This window comes from Macrobrachium rosenbergii, chromosome 4 (genome assembly GCF_040412425.1).
Source record: "Macrobrachium rosenbergii isolate ZJJX-2024 chromosome 4, ASM4041242v1, whole genome shotgun sequence".
Taxonomy (NCBI): Eukaryota; Metazoa; Arthropoda; class Malacostraca; order Decapoda; family Palaemonidae; genus Macrobrachium; species Macrobrachium rosenbergii.
The window spans coordinates 5,110,001-5,133,276 of NC_089744.1; the positions used below are offsets into that span (position 1 = coordinate 5,110,001).

Sequence of the window (23,276 nt, forward strand, 5' to 3'; positions counted from 1 at the left end):
TCCTCTGCTTATGCCACTTTCGCCAGGTGACAGACGCTGCGAATATTTCTCATCGATCGTCACCTGTTTCATTCATGGAATCTCTGGCTGTTTACACTCAGTCCTCCCCTTATCAGAGCCGGTTATCATTACGAAGCTGGTCGCTTTTACTGCGGGCTCTTTCAGTGAGGTCGTTACAAATTTTCTATTTTTTGAGTCAATTGCCAGAAGATGATGTTTTGAAATCTGCTGCGGTATTAATTTTTAAGCTGAGCTGCTGTTCATAGGAATATATATATATGTATATATATATGTATGTATATATATATATATATATATATATATATATATATATATATATATATATATATATATATATATAATATATATATATATATATATATATATATATATATATATATAAATATATATATATATATATATATATATATATATATATATATATATATATATATACATATATATATATTATATATATATATATATATATATATATATATATATATATATATATATATATATATATATATATATATATATATATATATATATATATATATATATATATATATATATAATATATATATATAAACTAAAATTCCTTAAATTCATCAAGATGGAGTGATTCTGGTGCCAGGTAAACTGTTCACATGTTGCTCCTTTTGATAAGGTGGATATGTTATGTTTACATGTTGATATGTTTATAATGCGGATGTGTTATAATCCCCTTTTTTCGAGAAAAAATAGTGTCGAGGGCCTTACAATGAAGTTAAGCTGATTGACCAACATGCCCAAAACACTGCCCTTATCTTTACCATCTGAAAGCTCTTCACTGAGAATAGCTTTTGCAGGCGGCAGGTGACGTCCTGTCCTCTAGCCCCAAGATTAGAGAGATAAACAGTGCATTGTTTGTTATCTTTGACGCCCCTATATAAAGTAAAGATATCGGACGAGTTAGTGTACTAGACTCTTCCCAAGAGAGAGAGAAAGAGTAAGAGAGAGAAGGAGAGAGAGAGAGAGACAGTGTAGTGCTGACAATTATTGGGTTGGACTCTCTCCATGATACATCACAGTCAGTTAGCAGGTAAGTTAACTGTGTCCTTGGCTTTGTGCCAAGTAATGAGGGAAGTAATTTAAACGGATCAGAGGTTCCCATTTCATGCAGATCATTCATAACCTTTCGTACTGCTCGTGAAACTAACATGGAGTGTCGTGCTTTCTTTAGCATATGGCTCAAATGGCACAGATCTAATTAAATATTTATATTTAATAGACCTGAACGAGAATTGGCAACTGTCACACGTATTTTTCAAAGGGTAAATATCACTTAGGTAATTTACGTGATATTAAATATCATTTAAGTCACGTGAATGACATTTATGTTTGAAAGCTGCTTATGCATTTATGTTTATATCAGTCATAGTTATTGTTATTTATGAAATAAGTAGAACATACTATTCATGCTAAACAACCATCAGCTGAATGAGTTACCCACTTCAGAAAAATACAAAGCAAAAAGAGTATTAGGTGCTGTAAAATGCCGATGGAAATTAGCATTATTGTCGGATACACCAAACAATATATATACTGTACATATACACAGATATATATATATATATATATATATATATATATATATATATATATATATATATATATATATATATATATATACATACATACATACACGAATAACCTACTTTCGTGAAATTCAACAGGGCCACAGGTAAAGGAATAGTAGGGGGGATTAGGGGGCTGGGCGAGGGATTTGTAAAGAAACTTTCATCATCTCTCCGGAGAAACCCCAACCTCCCTCCCCTCCCCCTGCCATCCCACCCAAGTCCTATTTAGGCTCCGAAGAGATTAAAATTAAAGTAAAATGTTATGAAACAATTATTAGTCTCTTCTTCATCATCTCTCCCAGTATTGACACCAGAATATTAATAGTTAGCAACCGAAATGTAGGTCAAGCTCGAGCGCTACTGATTATTACCTTGAGCAAGATGCAATACTCGGAATTGAAATAAAGAATACAAAATTAGTTTTGTGGATTTAAGTTATTGTAAAGTTATGAAGAATAAGAGCTTAAATATTATATATATATATATATATATATATATATATATATATATATATGTATGTATGTATGTATGTATGTATGTATGTATGTATGTATGTATGTATGTATGTATACCTATGTATGTAGAGATGAATATGTATATATATATATATATATCTATATAGATATATATATATATATATATATATATATATATATATATTATTTATATAATCCTCATTCTACACTAACTGTCCTGTTCACTATATTATCATCGTCATGAAATTTATTTTCTGAATATTAAAAGTGTTCCAAGTGCACCCTTGTCATAACTATTATCATATTTAATTTTGAATTATCTGCATTACCACTTTGTTTGTTCCATCCTGGTGTTAAATTGCATTTCCAGACAAGATGTTTATGCATGAAATGAAACTGCTACACGCATCCACTCCAATTTTCAGGAGTGGCTCTAACGGAATTCATGCAGAACGAATGAGTTATAATGCAGTGCTAATTCTCTATTATTATTATTATTATTATTATTATTATTATTATTATTATTATTATTATTATTATTATTATTATTATTATTATTATTATTGAGGAGGAGAATCGAGCAGGTTCTCGAAGTTCTCGTTATGTATACATATATATATATTTGCACATACACCAGTGTGGATCTCTTCACCATTATTATTATTATTATTATTATTATTATTATTATTATTATTATTATTATTATTATTAGTAGTAGTAGTAGTAGTAGTAGTAGTAGTAGTAGTAGTATAGTAGTAGTAATAGTATTCCATTAATAATATTACAATTATTTTAATGATAACCATCATCGTCATTATTGATTCAATCCTCAATTTATTTTCGTCAAATTGATACCCTATTATTTTGACTTCAAAACTAAGGCCGGCGAAAGAGTTTGAAACTGCTTCTAAGGAGAGAATGCTGAAAGCTCATGATGGTAAAATTAGAATTTTAGGAGTAACTGGGTGGAGGTGCAAATGTTAGGTTGAATGGCAAAACACGACCGTGGTTTGCTTGTATAGCTAATTGAGATTAAATGTTTCAGATTGCGGTAGAATTAAAGAAAATAAGAATTTTATGAACACTGAAGAGAGAAGAAGAAGAGTGTGATTGTTGAGCCAATCATTCTTTATAGAAGTGAAGTGATACGGTTGAATGTAAATGGAAGGAATAATAAACTAAATCTGTCCATTTAAAGTATCAACGCACGTAATTTATAAGGTTTCGGGAGAGTTATAATGGTATTTGAAGAAATGTATCAGGGTCTTTAACGGTGGTTTGGACACGTGTAAAGAATGGAACGGAGTCAGATTATTAAATGAATATTTCTAAGGTACACCTCAAAAATACAGGGTTGGCGGGCAGGCAATGGTTTGGGAATAAAAGGCGGCTCATATCCAGAAAATGCTGAGCTTATGAACAAGACAGAGGTGACGGACGCTCCTTCCGATTTGTTGGTCGAAGGGTTCCAGATATTTTCTGTATTCGTATTTCATCCCAGAATCAGCAGTCAGGTGAATGCGTAAGAAGTCAGTTCATTTTAAGGAAAAGTGCCTATTTAAAAAAAAAAATGAAAATGGTATCATTAGGTCTGAATGCTCTCTTCTCCGTCAGTGTTGTTCAGAACCTACGATCCTCTTAACTTTGTAATCCCGAGTTCCGGGAGGGTGACAGTTAGACTAACTAACACATCACTAAGCACTCAGTTGGCTGAACCATTCGGTCGGATCAGGATGAAAGAGATTTGTTCGTCTGGCTCAGTCGATCGCGTGCTCTCTCTCACCTTTGGCCTGTTTTGAAGAAAAACAATAATTTTGAGAGAAGGTGTTTTTTCCACCTTTTCAACAAATTCGGCACTTTGGCAGAAGGTTTTTTCTACCTTTTCAACAAATTTTAAACAAATTATATATATATATATATATATATATATATATATATATATATATATGTATATATAAATATATATATATATATATATATATATATATATATATATATATATATATATATATATATATATATATATATATATATAAAATCATGGAGCTACAAATGTCGTTTCATATCCAATTCACGCTACTTCAGGGAATATCCTCTATGGGGAATTATCACCGAAGGGAATTTTTGTAAGTGATAAATGGATCGGTGCCGCCAGGTCTCGATCCTCGACACAGTACCTTCCAACAACTCCAGTCGACGGTGGCTCAGTGGTTTGACCGTATATATATATATATATATATATATATATATATATATATATATATATATATATATATAATGCATGTGTGTGTGTGTGTGTGTGAATAAGCATAAAGAAAAGGAGTGGGTCGAGGGAAAACCACAAAACAGCTGTCACTGCGACATTCACTGGGTTGACTACTGAACTGTGAATGACTGCTTGCGCGGTAACCCGTCCATAAATTTAACCACTTCAAATAACTGCACAGAGGGCACATCAATCATGCATCAAACGCCAGCTACAGAAACTGCCTCTTCCATTCTCGTCCTTTGTGCATTCACTCGCTAATTGGATATCAATTCCCATCTATCCGATGCTTCTTTCATTTTAATCTTTCCTTATGACCGAACCTCCTCCATATACTCTGATTCATCCTCCATACACACACACACACACACACACACACACACACACACACACACATATATATATATATATATATATATATATATATATATATATATATATATATATATATATATTTGTGTGTGTGTCTGTGAGTATAAATAAGCAAGCTCCTCAGGTCAAATGGAAAATTGTCTTCGTTTTGTCCGCTCTTTGAGAAAATGAATGACAGTCCTTCGTCTTCCACCGAGTAAAGGAGGTTTCATAGAATTAATATGAATGTTAGATGGAAACTAAAGCAGACTTATGTTTTATTACTTTATCAATGCCTGGGGCTTTTTGTCACTTCACATCATTTGTAATCAGTTTACCAAAACTCACCACATATTGTAATGATTAACTTTCTTGAAGACTTGAAGAAATCTACCCTGATATATACATCGAATCCCCCACGGTTTTATTTGTTTTGTGTAAAATATATTTTGGCTCAAAAGCAAATGCTGTTTAGTTCTCTCTCTCTCTCTCTCTCTCTCTCTCTCTCTCTCTCTCTCTCTCTCTCTTACCTAGAATGAAAATAAATTATCAGCTGAAATTCTGTGAGTAACTGATGATACTTAGTTGCTCTTAATCTCTCTCTCTGTAGCCCAGAAAGAATATAAATCTTCACTAGCATTCCTTGGAGTACCTGGGAACAAAAGCGATGCAAAAAAAAAAAAAGTCATTGCCTTTTCGTGTCTCAAGTACTTCGAACAGACTTTGATCTGAACAGTTTGTTCGTTCTACTTGGGATGCAAACTTGGCGCAACTGCAACTTATGCGTGGACCAAACTGAATTGAGCACTGGATGAACTCTGATGAAGCCATGATTAATAAGATTAAGCACTGCACACTGGTAAGTATGTATGTATGTATGTACACATTTATATATATATATATATATATATATATATATATATATATATATATATATATATATATATATGTACATACATATACATATACATATATATATATATATATAAATATATATATATATATATATATATATATATATATATATATATATATATATATATATATATATATATATATATATATATATATATATATATATATGTATGTATATATATATAAGTTGCATATATATTGTTATGACACATTTAGAAGAAGAGTTTTTAAATAACCCAGAATCCTTTAAACCCCTTTACTATAGGAGATATGTAGACGATACTTTTGCCCTGTTTAAACATTCGTGGCAATGTCAGTCTTTTCTAGATTACGTTAACTCTAGACATCCTAACATTAGATTTACTATTGAGCAGCAGACTGAGAATACACTGGCCTTTTTAGACGTAAAAATCACCCGCTTTGACCATAATTTTAGTACATCAGTTTTTAGAAAAAATAATTATACAGGTCTTGGAGGTAATTTTTATAGTTCATGTTACTTTTCGTTTAAAATTAATGCCACAACTATCCTAGTTTTTAGAGTTCTTCGTTATATATCTAGCTGGGTAAATTTCCACCCCGAAATTGAATTTTTACTTGAATATTTTACCAAAAATTCCTATCCAAAAAGACTTTTTTGTAATGTAGTTAACAAGATTTTAGCAAATAACTTTTCTGATCCCATTGTGAAATTTAATGTTCCTAAACTGGCTATGTACGCCACGATACCATATACTCAATCTGACTTTCTCAGATCCAAAGTTAAACAAATCATCGAAAAAGAGTTTGGATTTCTAAAACTGAATCTAATACCTATGAATCCACTGAAGACTGGCGGCTTTTTAAATTATAAGGACAAGCCACAGACCTTTTTGAAGTCCAAAATTATTTACAAATCTGAATGCCCAAGATGTCTTGGTAGTTATGTTGGCTCATCAAAGAGAATGTTGCAGGCCCGTTATTACAGCCACTTAGGTTTGAGCTACAGAACTGGCTCACGAATTACTAACCCCGAATTTTCTAGTATAAGAAATCGTGCTGTTAAATGCAATATTAATATAGGTAAAAAACATTTTTCCATAATTGGAACTACCAAACAATCTGCTTAGTTAACGACCCTTGAGTCTTTGTTTATTAAACGCCATGCACCTCTTCTGAACTCCAACGTGTCTTCCTCTTCTCCTTTGCACTTGGCCTAAGTGTTCGTTCTTTTGGTCAGGTTGGCTTAAAAAATTCTTTGCTGTCTTTTTGCTTTTATATATTTTGTAATTTTAAAGAATGTAACTACTGTTTTTAATTTAGCTTTTATTTTGAATTAAGAGAATTAATATGTATTTTTCAATTTCACAGACCGATGATGCGTTTAAGTTACACGAAACGTTTCTAACAATAAATATGCAACTGTTTTGTTGACTGTCGTCTTCTATGGGCTCCTGCTTGTTGGTGTATACTATCGCTTGAATGTGTATATATAAATATATATATATATATATATATATATATATATATATATATATATATATATATATATATATATATATATATATAATATATATATATATATATATATATATATATATATATATATATATATATATATATATATATATATATATATATATATATATATATATATATATATATATAGTTGGTAGTGAACAACTGCAAATATGGAAAAAATACAAGTAAAAGGAACATGTTGACAAGTGACTATGAAACTGATATATTTTCATTCAGAATCAAATAAACAAGAGAAATAAACAAAAAAGAAATGATATCAACTTTAACATGAGAAAAACAAGAAAGAAATTAAATTCATATTTATACTATATATCAACTTTATAGGGTCTATGATTTTTGTATATATACATATAAAATGGATGCATGTGTGTACACAATAACATTTCAACCAAACTTGGCATACATATGACTTACTATCTAGAAATCAGCACTGTGGGGTAAGACATCAGTAGCACCAAAACACAGGGGGCTGGGGAAGGGCTTCCTGAAACGGGGCTGTCTCTATGAAACGGGCTGGTAATGTCCTTAGACTTAGTAACTTTACAAACTTATCATATAAATATGACTTACTATCTGGAAAAAGAATACTGTAGGGTGATATCAATGGCACCAAAGGGGTGTTTGGGAAGGGACAGTGACAGAGAGAGAGAGTGAGAGAGAGAGAGAGGAAGTTAGACAGAGAGTAGAGGGGATGTCAGGGAGAAGAAAGAGGGAAAGAGACAGGGGAGGGTTGCAGGAGAGAGAGAGAGAGAGAAAGAGTTGTCATTCAGAGTTTGTGCCAGTTGTATATATATATATATATATATATATATATATATATATATACATATAAAATATATATTATATATATTATGCAAATCATAGTTCTGTTGGACGAGTGGGTTCCGTTCTCTCAGCTAGCACTCTGTTGGTTTCTAGCCAATGAAGAATAATTTAATAAATCTAATGTGGTTCGGGTTCCACAATAAGCTGTAGGTCCCATTGGTAACCAACTGGTTCTTAGTAAAATAAATCCCTTAGGGCCAGCCCTAGGAGAGCTGTTAATCAGCTCAGTGGTCTGGTTAAACTAAGGTATACTTAACTTACAGGAAAATCATACCCTTATAAAGCAAATATCAGTATACAAGAATTTAATATCTTTCCTGTTTTTCTTTAATATTCATTTCTCTTATTTCATTCCGAGTGGAAAATATCAGTTTCACAGTTACTCGCCCAATATGTCCCTCTTGTCCTTGTATTATTTTTGTTTTTGTAATTGTTCATTACCCACACTATGTGAACTTGTTTTACATTTACCTTAACAAAGTTCAACCATAAGTCAGCAGACAATAAGCCCTAGGGGAAGTCAGTTCCAACTCTCTACGCCCTCCTGTCCTCTTTTGTTTCGTCAAGCCTCACTAGTCTGTACTCGTGCAGTTCCGCTACTAACTCTGCTTGTGCTGGGTGTTCACTATCCTTGTTGTAATTCCTCACTTTCGCGTAGATCATTCACTAGGATTCTACAGCTGGGTGCAGTGGCTTAAATCGCAAATGAAATGGGACGAATGCGATTAAACATCAAAATGACGCCAAATAAGTACAGCGGTCGACCTTATGACTTACAAACCACCAGGATACGTGAGAGCAGTGTAAATGCCCACCTTGTTTAAAACGCTGTAAACGGAAGAAGGCTGTGACGTCATGCCCGGCTAAGGACAACTGGAGCCGTCTATTTACGTCTAAAAGGTAAGGACAGGATTGTTTTGCACAAGAGCAGTGTCCGTCGTAGAATTACTGCATGTCGCAGAACTCGTAAGACATTTTATCATTTCTGGACGACATGGAGTAAAAGATTAACCTTGCCTAACCAGCCTAACCAACAATAGTTAGCGATTGTTAACTATGAGGTTTGAAAGAGGAAGCTGAATAAAGGATGGGGGTGAACATAATGCAGGAAGGGAAGAGTAAAAATGAAATGATGGTAGGAAAAATGGGGTATAGAAGGGAAACATACCTTACCTGATCCTGGGAAAATTGTATCATCATTGTTAGGTTGTAATTTATCATCAATCATGTTTCATAATCATTACCTGGTGAGTTAAAGCTGTTTTAAATTCTGGATTTTTTCTATTCAACGTAAAACGTATCGTCTTGTTGAAAGGAATATTTATTTCTCTGCGAGACTGCATTTGAGTGGCTGTGAACACGTAGAAACTATTATTCACCTGTAGAAATGATATGATTGTACGCAAATTCCGAGGCAGCTTAAACTGTCTAGTTTAAATTACGAACACTTTTGCAACAGTCAGTGAATTGGATATAGTAGGTATGACGTTATCCAAAATTCTGTCATTTCCTGATTACTAAAGGAATCCAGAACCTGAATTTAAATTCTTACACGAATTTGCATATATAATTTTATAGACTTTTTTTTGCTGAGGAGTACTTAATTCAAGCTCTCTTTAAATCGCCGAAAACAAAGTTTCTTTGATTTTTTCTTGCGGTACATGATGTGAATCTTCAAAATAAAATAAATAGAACGAAAACTTTAATTGTGGTCTTATGCGTATAATCTTATGAAATATAAGAGAGAGAAGAACTATTTAAAGATTTTGCTTTCTTTTTCGTATACAAAACACTTTTATAAATGATTTACATAGACAGATTGCTATCCATCGGTGCAGGATGACAAAACAGCATCCAGTGCAAGTGATAGAACTATTATTACCCTTTGAGCGTAAGCCCATAATCGACTGACCTAATTAACTCTATCTGAAGCCTCGCTTGTGGTTTAGGGTGTAATTTGATATAAGGGGATGAATAAAAAAGAAACATCTCATTAATCTGAGCAGAGATGTGCTTCTGTAGCAATAGGGATGAGTTTTGTTGTGCTAAGTGTTTTCGAAATTCCAGATGCAAAAAATAAATTAATGAGGAAAAGTTCATATTTATTTAATAATTTTCTCAGTCTCAGGTTCCTGGAAATAGAAGCTTGGACAAATTCACAACTCTGATCAATAACAAGACGTTAAGCTCTGTACGGTGTTAGTTCCGTCATTGCACCTCATGCGGTGCACTGTAGGCATTACTTAAGGTTCTTTGCAGCGTGCCTTCGGCCCCTAGCTGCTTCAACCCCTTTCGTTCCTTTTACTGTACCTCCATTCATATTCTCTTTCTTTCATCTTACTTTCCATCCTCTCCTAACAATTGATTCGCAGTGCAACTGCAAGGTTTTCCTCGTGTTACACCTTTCGAACCTTTTGCTGTCAATTTCCGTTTCAGCGCTGAATGACCTCTTAGGTCCCAGTGCTTGGCCTTTGGCCTAAATTCTATATTCAGTTCAGTAACAAGAGGTTAAGTTCCAGGCCTGAGTTAATTAGAGATCATAGTAAGAGAACATGTCTTTGACAATGATGGGAAGAAAAAGATGAATGTACCTTTTGAAAAATGCAACCTTTAGCAAACGCAACCTTTAGCAAATGCAACCTTTAGTAAATGCAACCTTTAGTAGCCTTTTAGCACCGTGCATAATATCATTTATAAAGAAATAAATGTAACAACACTTGCAGACGAAATGCAGCAATAAATAAACACGATGTACGATGTATACCTGTGTATGAGCGTTTGTTTGTCGATCTTGTCTAAGCATGCAATGTTGGCAGTGGTAATTTGGAACAGTGTGCTCCATAGGGTACCCTTTCGGCAAAGAAAAATACCGATAGACAGATGCCATTCGTTCCCGCCCCCCCGCCCTCTCTCTCTCAAAAATGTTTTGTAACAAGCTCTGTACAGTACTACCATGTTGGGAGAAAAAAAAACATTAAACGTTGCATTCAGTATTTTGTTGCAAATTTTGTGCACGGTCTGTGAGTGTGTGTGTGTCATTGTTCTTGCATGCACGTCTGATTTGAAAAATTCCACTGGCAAAGAAAATTCACAACTCTAAACAAAATTCATGGCTACGCTCGTCAAAGGGCTTTTTGTTGGGTCGCCTTTCTTTCGTTTCTCCGTAAACTGTTATGCAAAAGCGATGAATTATAAATCGGTGGAAAGAAAATTTATTCAGCTAACGCGTGGCCAAAAAAAAAAATATTTTGTCGCAAAACTTTTTTAGTGGGGGATTTTGTATTATAGTATTGTATGGAAATATAGCATATCGGAAAAATTCAACACATTCTTGTCAATAATTATTACCAAACCATTTCCAACATATTGCACTAAAGTGCAACAATCCAGCTTTAAAATGCTACCAATAATTATATCAACACTGGGGATAATGAAACAAAAAGAGTTTTTAATGGCGAAGTAAATTATGGTTAACAAATAATAATAACTGTTAGTTAAAAAAGTAAACCACAATAGCCATGCAAACTCAGACAAAAGCTTGTTAATAAAATGTTATTGACAGAATAAGAAAACGAAAGTGCGCAACGTGAGGTTTGTTACTAACTAGCTGACCAACCTGGCGTTGCCCGGGAAAACTCTGAATGACATTCTACATGTAGGGAAGGAAAATGACAAGGGGAGGGTAGGGAGAGGGAAGAGGGGAGGGAGAAGGAAGAGGGTGAGGGGTTCGTGTTGTCGGTCCTACTGGCAGTTCTACTTTTTTTCATGCGAATGTTCCCTTCGAACAGTTGTGAGTGAACTGACAGGCATTACTGTAGTGACTTTCCCTTGATTACTGTAATGAATATCCCGTTTATCCAGGTAATACTGTTCTGTCGGTCCCTTTTATTCAGGTATTACTATGGTGACTGTCCCTTTTATCCAACTATTACTGTGGTGACTGTCCCTTTTATCTAGATATTACTTTGGTGACTGTCTCTTCTATCCTAGTATTACTGTACTGCCTGACACCCTTAACCACATGTTACTGTCACCTTTAACCTGGTATTACTGTACTGTCTGTCCCATTTATCCAGATATTATTATGGTGATGTCTGTCCCTTTTATCCAGGTATTACTATGCTGTCTTGCCCCCTTTAACCAGGTATTACCATGCTTTCTGTCCCCTTTAACCAGGTATTACTGTACTGTCTGTCCTTTTATCCAAGCATTACTGTGGTGACTGTCCCTTTTATCCAGATATTACTGTACTGTCTGTCCCTTTTATCCAGTTATTACTGTGATGACTGAGCCTTTTATCCAGAAATTACTGTGATAACTGTCCTTTATCCAGGTATTACTGTTCTCTCTGTCCCTATTATCCAGGTATTAATCTGGTAACTGTCCTTTTTATCCAGATATTACTGTGGTGACTGTCCCTTTTATCTAGGTATTACTTCGGTGACTGTCTCTTCTATCCTAGTATTTACTGTACTGTCTGACACCCTTAACCTGGTATTACTGTACTGTCTGTCCCATTTATCCAGATATTATTATGGTGATGTCTGTCCTTTTTATCCAGGTATTACTATGCTGTCTTGCCCATTTTAACCAGGTATTACTATGCTTTCTGTCTCCTTTAACCAGGTATTACTGTACTGTCTGTCTTTTTATCCAAGCATTACTGTGGTGGATGTCCCTTTCAACCAGATATTACTGTACTGTCTGTCCTTTTATCCGGTTATTACTGTGATGACTGCCCCTTTTATGCAGAAATTATTGTGATAACTGTCCCTTTTATCCAGGTATTACTGTTCTGTCTGTCCCTATTATCCTTTTCTCCAGCTATTACTGTGGTGACTGCCTCTTTCATCCAGGTATTACTGTGCTGTCTGACACCTTTAACCAGATATTACTTTACTGGCTGTCACCTTTAACCAGGTATTACTGCACTGTCTGTCCCTTTTATCCAGGTATTACTGTGATGACTGTCCCTTTTATCCAGGTATTACTATGCTGTCTGACCCCTTTAACCAGGCATTATTGTGCTGTGTGTCCCCTTTAACCAGGTATTACTGTACTGTCTGTCCCTTTCATCCAGGTATTACTGTGGTGACTGTCCCTTTTATCCAGGTATTTCTATGTTGTCTGTCCCTTTTATCCAGTTATTACTGTGATTACTGTCCCATTTATCCAGAAATTACTGTGATGACTGTCCCTTTTATCCAGGTATTACTGTTCTGTCTGCCCCTTGGTATTTCTGTGGTAACTTTCCTTTTTATCCAGGTATTACTGTGGCGACCGTCCCTTTTATCAGGTATTACTGTGGTGACTGTCCCTTTTATCCAGGTATTACTGTGGTGACTGTCACCTTTATCCAGGTATTACTGTGGTGACTGTCCCATTTTTAATTTTATATTTGTATGTCCTTTTATCCAGTTATTACTGTGATTAAACCCATTTATCCAGAAATTAGTTTATTGACTGTCCCTTTTATCCAGGAATTACTGTTCTGTCTGGGGAAGGAATTTCTGTGGTAACTTTCCTTTTTATCCAGGTATTACTAAGCGACCGTCCAAATGATCTAGGAGTTATTGTGGTGACTGATTTTATCATCCAGGTATTACTGTTTTCTGTGGTGACCAAAAACATTACAAACTTATATTTTTATGGCCTTTCCTCATGAAATGAGGTATGATAAACCCGTAGAGTTTATTGGGCCTGCGTTAAGTTATAAAGGGAAGGGGGAGGGGGATGGGGAATTTATTTGCATGGGGGTATGGGTTTGAATTACTCCTATATGTCTAAGTTTGGATTCAAATGATGGCCATGTTCCAGATTTTGTCTAGAGGTCAACCAGTTTGTTTCTATAACCAACAAACATACAAACTTCGGGAAGCCCTAGGAGAGCTGTTAATCAGCTCAGTGGTCGATATCGTTAACAGCTAGCATTTTGCATGGGCTTACATACGAAACATTCTCTTTTATATATTACTAATTTATTCTAATGCTATTGTCTTCAATTTCAGTAAAAATGTGGTTCGATTCCAGTATCAAGCTGAAAGTTCCGTTCAGGAACCAGTTGGAAAATAATAACGTAAAAACAAAAATGAACTTTTTTATTAGATTGCAACTGTTAATCAGCTCAGTGGTCATTTGTTAAAAAAAGTTACTTTTACATAAACTTACATACAAACATACAAACATTCTCTTTTATATATTACTAATATTAATAATATATTATATTAAATATCAGTAAAAATGTCGAATACAGTATCATAGAAAGCTCGTTCAGGAATATTATTAGAAAATAATGATGAAAATCAAAAATGAACTTTTTTATTACATTGCAACTTAAGCGACAACATTGCATTTGTTCCCTATAAATATTATATACTAATATATATATATATATATATATATATATATATATATATATATATATATATATATATATATATACATATATAAGTATATCTTAGTTTAACCAGACCACTGAGCTGATTAACGGCTCTCCTAGGGCTGGCCCGAAGGATTAGATTTATTTTACGCTGCTAAGAACCAATTGGTTACCTAGCAACGGGACTTACAGATTATTGTGGAATCCGAACCACATTATGGCGAGAAATGAATTTCTACCACCAGAAATGAATTCCTCTAATTCTTCATTGGCTGGTCGGAGAGTTGAACGCTGGACCAACAGGGTGCTAGCCGATAGCTCTACCCACCCCTCCAATGAAGAACTATATATATACATTCACATACATACATGTATATACAGTATATACATATACATATGTATGTATGTATGTATGTATGTATGTATGTATGTATGTATGTATGTATGTATGTATGTAGGTATGTATGAATGTATGTATGTATGTATGTATGAATGTATGTATGTATGTATGTATGTATGTATGTATGTATGTATTACAAAGATTTTCATAACTTCAGTAACCTCAGCTATGATTAACTCCGCATTTATTTTTAAAGTCATAAATGAAAAGGTAAATGACAATAGATTCTCTTTATTTTGAATTTCCCATAGCAACCATAGACGTCATTTGACGTCATCACCTTTGACCATTACTAATGAGTTTTTCCCTGACCATATTTCCCAAGTCTGGAAGAGTATAAGGATAGGGGAAAATTAGGACCAATCAAAGCGAGCGGAGCTGATCCATGACGTCACAAGCCACGCCCTTTAGCTCCTCAGTCCCATATCCATTACTGCCAGTCACGATGCCTAAGAAAAACTTCCCAGTTTCACAGCTTATGTCTTGTATGACTTATACGTTTTAGTCAGATACATCTAAACATAATGCAACACTAATTTAACAACATAATATTCTTCAAATGAGATACACCGTGAAATATATTATGCATTATTGGCTTCTCCCTCTTGGCAATAGTGGTCAGTGCCTGTTAATTCCTGCTCGCAAAGTCGATATTTACTGCATAAGTAATATTTTCATCGCGAGTTTCTAAATCATATACTTGAAAATGTATGTTTAATGCCATTTATAAAGAGTTGCGATCACTCATGAATCAAACAATACACAAGATGGTAAAAATGATGGTATCTGACCTGTTTGTAGGGGAAAATAGAGAGAGAGGTAGTAGGCTTACGCTACGGCTTTCTTTGGACATATGCTATTTCGCAGTAATGCACATTACTGTGCATTGTGTAAAAGCAATATACTGGTCATTACTAGGTCATGAACAGGAATCAGACTGATATAGTCCCTACTATTTACAAGGACATAGTATCAGCTTCATTCATTAAATTACTTCAAGGAAACCTATGGCATTGTTGCTTTGGCGATCTAAGTTAGCCTACTGTAACCAAATATAATTACTTGACAAACTCATCCTGTCAGTAGCTAATCTGAAAAAGGTTGTTTTTCAAGGTGTACTTGATAGGCTGTTGTAAAAAAATTGCCTTTTTGAGGTGGATTCCCTTTTGATAACCTTCCAAAAGAAAATGACGCTTAAGACCACATAAGTGTTGTGTGGTGCCCAACGCTTGTCACTTTGCCATTTCCAGTATTGTGTTTAAGAATGTGTGTGTTCGTAATTACGTGTCCTGTTTAGGCAATGACATCATCTAAAATTGTGTTGTCACACGCCACCATTTGATTCACTACGTTTAACAGATATGTAGAGGTTCCAGAATATTGTGCTTTTAGTTTATTTTTGATAACGAACTTAAGAATTAGCTTGAAGTTTTTTATGTTGATTTGAAATTTGTAAGTCAGGTCTGTGCTTTTAGTTTATTTTTGATAACAAACTTAAGAATTAGCTTCAAGTTTTTTATGTTGATTTGAAGTTTGTAAGTCAGGTCTGTGTTCACAGTGATTGTGTCGTCTCGTTTCCACAATAAAACTCGAATGCAGAAGGGAAGGAGCAGCTTTTGGCCTATTTTTTTTGTGCAGTTGGTCAGTTATTTGGTGTGTGTGTGTGTGTGTGTGTGTGTGTGTGTGTGTGTGTGTGTGTGTGTGTGTGTATGCTTTAGAAAGGGCTATTACTCTTATTCTTTGAACTTTGTAATTTTGGTTAGTTTGAGTGCCTTTCAGTTGTAACCCCGTTTCATTTATTTCTTATATATTTGCCTGTTTGATATGTTTAACCTTTAGCTATTAAATTAATTTTAAGGTTAAATTCAGCACGTGTTTTTCAATGTCCTTCCATCTTATTTCATTTTCCCGAGACCATAATTTAGCGAATGGTGAATATAATTTGATCAGGTAAACTTGAGTATTGAGTCCTCTAAGGTCTGAAAATCAACCCATGATTACTACTGTAGTAAGATGTATATATATATATATATATATATATATATATATATATATATATATATATATATATATATATATATATATATATATATATATATATATAAATGAGAGAGAGAGAGAGAGAGAGAGAGAGAGAGAGAGAGAGAGAGAGAGAGAGAGAGAGAGAGAGAGAGAGAGAGAGAGAGAGAGAGAGAGAGAGAGAGAGAGAGGCGCGTTCCTCTCGTCGTATCTCACAGACTTACGATCTGAGCCCATGTCTATAGGGACTGTTCAGTAAGTGGAAGTACTTAATTGTGGTACTATTCATTAATAAAATTAATGTGTTATTCTTGTTAGTACTGAATTCGGTTGAGATAGATCTCCCTGTAATTTAGAAACCGCAAAGGTCGCGTGGTGTTGTTACATAAGGGCTTTGGCGGTTTTGACATACATACATACGTACACATACACTATATATCTATCTATCTATCTATCTATCTATCTATCTATCTATCTATCTATCTATCTATCTCAAGGCTTCCCCGAGTGCAAGGTTGCTTTCCCCTGCGTCTGAACTAAAATTACCTTTATTCCATGTTTTTTGCCTTCGACTTTCTAAAGAAACACCAAGCGTATATATATAATGTATGTGTACACACACACACACACACACACACACACACACACACACACACACACCCTCTGGTGATCCGATGACGGGAAACCGCGTCTATAAATTTTTCGCCGTAAGTGCTCCGATGACGCGAATTCCGCGCCATTCGTAAGTTATTTTCGGGGGAAATTCACCAAAAAAAAAAACGAGTCATCCGAAGAAGACGAGGACTGCGCCATTGCGCGGGCAGATCTTGTACATACAAGAAAACGTAAACAGGAAACCGGCATTTTCACATGTTAAACCTCTGAATGTAAAAATAGCAACGTTTCTTTTTCGTAAGAATTTACTTTTTTTTTTTTTTTACATATATTTCTGTCTTTCAACAACATTTCCGTCTTTCAGCTTCAATTGCTCAATTTTTTTCTGGGAACACATATTGCTTTTACGTGGGCTATTTATAGCAAATTTATTCAGCTTTCCATTGCAATTTTCAATATTTTCTTTGCGTTATGCATTACCGAGTAATTACGAAAAATGTAAGCGTAAATATGACCACTTGAGAACCCAGTCGAGCCGCGTAGTTCCGCCTAGGGTTTACGAGTGCGTGAATAATTTTTTGTACGCCTGTTTGTGTATCTGTAAATAACTTCAGTGTGCATGTATTATATATCATTCGAACGGCCATTCTTTGTACTTTATCGAGCTGAACTCTGAACGGCAAAATGTAAAAATATCAACGTTTCTGTATAAAAATCTTTATCGAACAATTGACTGTCCGTGAAACAAAACTTATCTTTGAGCTTCAATTGCTCAACTATTTACTGGCAACATATTAATTTTAGGTATTATTTAATGTAGGAAATTTATTCAGCTTTCCATCGCAGTTTTCACTTTTTTTCTAGCATTATTTATTACCGAGTAATTACGAAAAATGTCAGCGTTGAACGCGTTGAACGCCGTAGTTCGGCCGGATTTTATGCATTTGTAGATAATTTTTTGTGCGCTTGTAAATAACTTCAATGTGCATGTATTATATATCATCCGAACGGCCATTCTTTGCACTTTATCGTGCTGAACAGCAAAAGGTAAAAATATCAACGTTTCTATATAATAGTTGCCGCATATTTTCGTAGAAAGAGAGAGAAAAAGATTGTCCGTAATCTAACGACAATTGTTCAGTTTTATTCCAACAATACATATATCTTTATTTTGTGCGTTTTATAGGAAATTTATTCAGCTTTCTAATGCCACCTTTATTTTTTTTCTATCGTTATTCCTTACTTAGGTACGATACGAAACGTCAACATAAGTAGGTTGGAAAATCTGAAAATTGCACTCCGTAAAAAATTAGCATTTTTTAATCGGTAACAGCTAATTAGCAAACACATTTATAGCAAAACGATTCATTCCATGTGAAAGTTCAAACATTCCCACACAATTTACGTGTCAAATAGACTCCACAAACCTAATTATTATATTTTTAGTGATTATTAAAAAAAAAAGTCTACGATTTTCCTTAAAAATTTCACGTTCGTCATTTTTTTCTATTATTTCTAAGCCTTGCAAAGATTTCCTGATTGCTTTAGGAAAAAATTCAATAATTTGCCGACATCATAAAACAAACCAGAAGCCTATATCAGTTATAGTTGGGACGTATCGATTTTTACAAAGAAACTTTTCCGCGCGAACCCAACTTTTCCCTCCACGGCATAAGTCGCGTACAGGGTAGCGTTACAGGAACCCCCGTAATCGCGCGAGGCCTAATAAGTCATGTTAAGGTGGTAAACAAAGTACTTAATAAACCATCTTTTGTAATAATGTGAAAAGCCACGTATCAAAGACGCTTTTAATTTCGATGTCCTGCCCAGCAAATGTGAACAAAGATTAAGAAAAGATGGAAAATCTGTTGATGATTCTCATTAAAAAAAATAAATCGCTATTGTAAATTTGTACTTCCAGATGACCACTTTTAGACAAGTCTGCGAGAAAATTAACTTAGCAAACTGAAAAAAGACATAGACATGCAGCCAAGCTGCCACTCTCATCGTAATGTCTAGGTAGACGCATATGTTTTGCGATCAGCGAAGTTAAGCTGCTTTGGGTGTGGTCAGTAACTGGATGGGTGACCGTCACCGAAGCCTTGTTATACTCTGTCGTATGAAAGGTGTTGCTTAGTTTCATTATGAGAATGTGTTATGTATGTAAATATACACGTAAATAATTAGTAAAATGAGAGGAACTGAATTCTGTGGTGGACTGGAATCCTACACATCAACAAGAAATCGCCTTTACCACTTGCTTATAATACGAGAACAGGGGAAGGGTTCGACGTCACCACCGACGTCAGTTTTTTTTTTTTTTTTTAATTCTTCGTTTTATAAAATTTTTCGTGTAGATTTACATCCATATATACAATATAGTCTGATAATGAAAGAAAAGAAACCTTTTAAAAGCCGAGAGAGAGCATACAAGAGGGAATCAGTCGCGGTCACCTTTCCAGAGTACTGACCACACCCAAAGCAGCTTAACTTCGCTGATCTCAAAACAGCAGTGGCGTCTGCTTAAAACGCCGATAGTGACGCAAAATGAAGGTTATTCTATCAAATAATATATACATATTATGGAAGCTTTCTTGTGCGGCTGTGAAAAAAATTCCGATCGTATAGGGATACGCCTTATACGACCAGTATTTATTTATGGGGTACTTGGGGTAGAGTGATATGACCACTCGGTTATGCCACTCTACGAAGGAAAATGTCTTGGAACTCCTACAGTATCTAGAGGTTGACGCACCAACGCCAAATCAAATCGCCTTAAATTACAATTATATTACTTCCTGCCAAAATTTACTATTCCCAAAACATTTCTGCCACCAACAAATGTCTTCTCTTTATAAAATCACGCATGAAATCCACCTTGAATTATATTAATTGCATAGAAAACATTTCAACAACGATCACCATCTCAAGTACCTTGCCATCGTCGTGGCGATGCGATTTGTTTTTTTCTCTTCGTCTTGAATGACGACGTCCAATGGAAACAAAGATGCTTGCGATCGCTGCTGGAAGTCCTCTTGGCTTTTTATTTCAGTCAATTTGGACGACATACTATATTATTTCCAATTTCAGTCTCACAGTGACCTCAATAAAAATAGCACGATTTATTTAGTCTCATAAAAATGTCCCTTTAGGCGCCGTAGATTTCTAAATTGGGAGAGTGAAGAGGCAGTCGGGTGGTCGCCCTCTTGTTTGATGTTACGCCGAAATGTCGAAATAAAACAGACTTTTCTCAGTAAATAGCCCATTTTTTTTATATTTTAATCTCGTATATATGAATACCTCTAAACAAACTGCTACTCTTACAATGACAAGGTTTGACGAGCCTTATTAGGTTGCATTTAGGAGGTACAAAAGATCGATAACCATCGGGTATAAGCGAAGATGATATACATTAGTTCGAGAAGAATTTAAAGAAGCAATAGGCCAGTTTAAAAGACACATCTCGCCTGCCATTTTTCCTACATATAGACTAGTTTAGTTCAGCAATACTGTACCATTTCTAGAATGACAGTTCATTTATTAATTGCAGAATATTATGGCCTAGACATGCAAGTCTCTAGAGAAGTTGAGACCAGCTCCTAGTGTGGGCTCGATGAACAGTTATGCAAAAACTTAGTTTGTAGGACTATTTGCTTTAATATATTTTTGTTAGGTTTGTTTTTGTTTTATTGAATAGATGATGACACCAGATTCCTTTGTACTACAATAATCTTTCGGCAGTTACATAAAATCTTGCGCGTTAATAAGTTTTGATTTCTTATCTCTTGTTTCCTTGCATGCAAATGACAGTAACTTTATGTAATTAAATAGAAGTAAGGGGCTTTAAAATGGTGAACTCTTGTCGGAAACAAAAGGGCGACATTTAGTACAACATGGTAATTTCAGATCTGACAGAAAACATTCATTCATTTTCGTAGTCACAAAGAAACAATCTTACGTTGTACAAGTACTACTGGCAATAGGGCTGTGTCGGCAAACCTTCAGTACGCGAGAGAATATTGAAACGTCATTAGAAAACAATGTTAAAAGCACAGAGGAAGTGCTGTGACATTTAACTATTATGGTTAATACGAAAAATGTTTGAACGATTATCGGGAAAAGCGAAACATTGAGGAGGAAATTAACTTGACAATTCGAAAAAAGACGAAAACTTGCAGCCATACTCATCATAACGTCTAGATAGACTCATATGTTAAAATAATACTGATCAGAATGAGAGGGGAGAAGACATCGATGCCGATAAACACACACACATACTATATATATATATATATATATATATATATATAAGGGACATATATATGAGATATATAAATATATATTTATTGAGGTAAGAGAAAGATAGTAAACTTATATTGAAATGAAAAGCAAAAGACGAAATGCAGCAGCGATCACGAACCATCTTTGTTTCCATTGGACGTCGTCATTCAAGACGAAGAGAAGAAAAACAAAATCGCATCGCCACGACGATGGCAAGGTGCTTGAGATGGTGATCGTTGTTGAAATGTTTTCTATGCAATTAATATAATTCAAGGTGGATTTCATGCGTGATTTTATAAAGAAAAGAGAAGTGTTGGTGGCAGAAGTGTTTTGGGAATAGTAAATTTTGGCAGGATGTAATATAATTGTAATTTAAGGCGATTTGATTTGGCGTTGGTGCGTCAACCTCTAGATACTGTAGGAGTTCCAAGACATATTCCTTCGTAGAGTGGCATAACCGAGTGGTCATATCTCTACACCCCAAGTACCATAAATAAATAAATACTGATCGTATAAGGCGTATCCCTATACGATCGGAATTTTTTCACAGCCGCACAAGAAAGTTCCATGATATAAATATATTATTTGATAGAATAACCTTCATTTTGCGTCGCTAACGGCGTTTTAAGAAGACGCGACTTGGGTTTTCGATCAGTGAAGTTAAGCAGCTTTGGGTGTGGTCAGTACTCTGGAAAGGTGACCGCCACTGAATCCCTGTCTTACGCTCTCTCTCGGTTTTCAAATGCCTTCTTTTGTTTAATTTATGAATAAAAGCTTTTATATATATATATATATATATATATATATATATATATATATATATATATATATATATATATATATATATATATAGATATGGAAGGGAAACGTCTTATGGTGATTTTGCAAAGCTTTATTAAGCGACATTTCGGGGTCCAGCCCCATCATCACAGCTGCAAAAGACGAACACACATAAAGCATATAATAAAAAGATTCATCCTAAAAGCCAAAATAGTTATAATAAAATAAAAAAAAGAAACACAAAGTGGTAAGAGAATGACCATTTCAAGTGAAGGGAAGAAGACTAGGGACTCGAAGAAGAAGCAGCAGCGAAAGGTCCCAAGAACTCGTATGGTTATGCCAGGTAGAGAGGGGTTGCGGTAGTTTGGTTGTTAATTTTGGAACTATTGCTTTTATGAAAAGCAATTCGAAGACCGCAATCTGTTGGGGGGAAGAAGCCCTGTAATGATTTTAAAACGTTTATATTCTGTATTAAATTTGCTGTTCGATAACTCACCTTAAGAAGCCTACGGGAGGCCCCGACATAATTTCCCAAACTACATTTGGGACACGAAAGTAAATAGGCCGCATTGGATGTCACAAGAGGCTTATATTTTCATTATACCTGAATAAGGACCGAATAGTTAATGGGTTTCTTAAGATTATTTCGCATTTTATGGCCGGACAATGTTCACATCTTGAACGTTTAACTTGTGTATAAAACGTTGTATCTCTGATAAACGGGACACTATCACAGAGTGGCATTCTTGGTGCAGTCGATCTGTTATTTTTCCCTATTAATTTATTATTTAGGAACTTACATTGTAAAGGTGTTTAAAGAAAACTT

General features: G+C 34.6%; 1 protein-coding gene across 1 annotated transcript in view; it reads left to right on the plus strand.

Annotated features, from left to right (window-relative positions):
- Nucleotides 1-977: 977 nt before the first annotated feature.
- LOC136830172 (oxytocin receptor-like) overlaps nt 978-23,276 on the plus strand; it is a 214,410-nt gene continuing 192,111 nt past the window's right edge. The window contains exon 1 of the mRNA XM_067089431.1: nt 978-1,084. The gene's annotated coding sequence lies outside the window, so the exon portion shown is untranslated. The remainder of the gene's footprint in view (nt 1,085-23,276) is intronic.